The sequence below is a fragment of the Macrobrachium nipponense genome, chromosome 44 (assembly GCF_015104395.2).
Source record: "Macrobrachium nipponense isolate FS-2020 chromosome 44, ASM1510439v2, whole genome shotgun sequence".
NCBI classification, from domain to species: domain Eukaryota; kingdom Metazoa; phylum Arthropoda; class Malacostraca; order Decapoda; family Palaemonidae; genus Macrobrachium; species Macrobrachium nipponense.
In genome coordinates, this window is record NC_087221.1 from 29,823,198 (window position 1) to 29,825,697 (window position 2,500).

A 2,500-nucleotide genomic window follows, 5' to 3' on the forward strand; every position below is an offset into this window, starting at 1 on the left:
GTGAATTCAGTCTCAACTTTCTTTCCTATCTCTAGCACTCTTGTCATGTTGAAATCCATGAGAATGGCAAACGGCAAAGGCGCAATAATATTCCCTTGTAACACCCCTCTGTTTACTGCAGATTCACTTGAAAAGACCCCATCAAAAATTTCCTTTTCATCTTTTTCGTTCACAGGTAGTTTAAATTCCTATTACGTTATTAACGTGAATGCCATTGTGACAGAAGACCTTCAATTCTGTTGGTCTTGAGGTTGTCAAACGTCTTACCCTAATCATCAAAAGAAATTAGGCCATTTCATACACTGCTGCACAATTTATTCCAACAAATTTCTGATCTCTGCAACTCTTCCCTGTCCTAAAACCAGCATTGTATCAAGCTGAGTATTTTCATTAAAGGTCATCTTTCTTTAGAGTCATTGCTCTGACTCCCAATTCCCAATCTTGGGGCTTTCTTTCTTCATTCCGAATCATGCAAAACAAGCCAGTTGATATGCGAAGTGCCATTTCATTTTTAATGAACGGGTTGTCTGATCATGTACCTTAGGGAGAATTATACACTAACAGAAACTAATCATCCTAAAAAAAATTTAAATTTCAAAAAACGACGAATTGGAACATCAGGAGCGAACTGGTAATGTTCTAACTGGAAGGTTCTTTTCGTGAATGAATAGTCTAATAAACCATTGAAAATAAGAATTCTAATGAAAACTAGTACCACAGAGGAGGAAAATTATACACTAACAGAAACTCTTCATCCTAAAAATGTTAATAAATTTGAAAAAAAAAAAAAAAAAAAAAAAAAAAAAAAAGACTAATTGGAAGAGCAGGAGCGAACTGGTAATGTTCTAAGTTGTAGGTTCTTTTCGTGAATGAATCGTTTAAGAAACCATTTTTAAAAAAGGCATTTTAACGAAAACCGGCTTCACAAACGTATTAAAAAAAAAAAGAGTGAATTGCAGCAGCAAACGCGAGCCAGTGATGCTGTATTAGCTGGGAGATTCCAGCGAAAATGGTTTTATTGTGAAGGTTCGACTGGGCCGTTACCCACCTCCTCCTGGCTCTTACCCGGAGACACGTGAGCGGAATTTCAAACAGTGTTAACTGAAGAGAGCTAGAAATTCTCTCTCTCTCTCTCTCTCTCTCTCTCTCTCTCTCTCTCTCTCTCTCTCTCTCTCTCGGGATGTGAGATATATATACACGTCATTTTCAGTACCCACTGTGTCTGCATATACGTACGTATCGCTCGTCGCGTTTGAAAATTCATTCACACATATTATACATACATACATACATTATATATATATATATATATATATATATATATATATATATATATATATACATATATATATATATATATATTAATATATATATATATATATATATATATATCATATATATATATATATATATATATATATTTACAAGCAGAGAAGCCTGCGAACGTAAAATTTCACGAGTAAGAATAAATGTTACCTGAGAAGTTACAATAGTTTTATTTTATTTGCTTGAGGCATTTCATCCACAAGAACATTTTATTTGCGAGAAAACGTTTTTAGCGAGATTGTTACATTGAAAAATGAACTTATATCGACAGTAATCCTTTTTATTTTTATTTTTCATGACATTTCATCTCCAGTTATTTTTCACTCACAGCTGCTTTATGTACGAAGATACATATTTCACTATAATAGTGACATTTTTCACGAATATTTTTCACTAGTGACATTTTGCAAGATGTTATACTATAGCGACATTTTGCAAGAGGATATGTCACAATAGTGGCATTTTGCACGAAGATATTTCACTATATTGACATTTTGCACGAAAATATTTAACTGTAGTGACATTTTGCACGAAGATTTTTCACAATAGTGACATTTTGCACGAAGATATTTCACTATATTGACATTTTGCGCCCCCCCCCCCTCCCCCGAAAGATATTTCACTATAGGGGGGTTGGGGGGGGAAACCCCCCCCCCCCCCCCCAAAAATTCTTTTCCCCCCCCCACGAAAGATATTTCTCATATAGTGACATTTTGCACGAAAGATATAGTTCACTTAATAGTTGACATTTTTGCACGAAGATTTTCTTTCACTATTGTGAACATTTTGCACACGAAAGCATATTTCACTATATTGACATTTTTGCAACGATGGTTTTTCAAAATAAAGTGGCGACATCTCATATGCCACGAAGATGTTTCACTATATTGACATTTTGCACGAAGATATGTCACTATATTGACATTTTGCACGATGGTTTTTCACAATAGTGACATTTTGCACGAAGATATGTAACAATCGTGACATTTTGCATGAAGATATTTCACTATATTGACATTTTGCACGAAGATATTTCACTATATTGACATTTTGCACGATGGTTTTTCACAATAGTGACATCATGCACTAAGATATTTCACTATATTGACATTTTGCACTAAGATATTTCACTATATTGACATTTTGCTCGATGGTTTTTCACAATAGTGACATA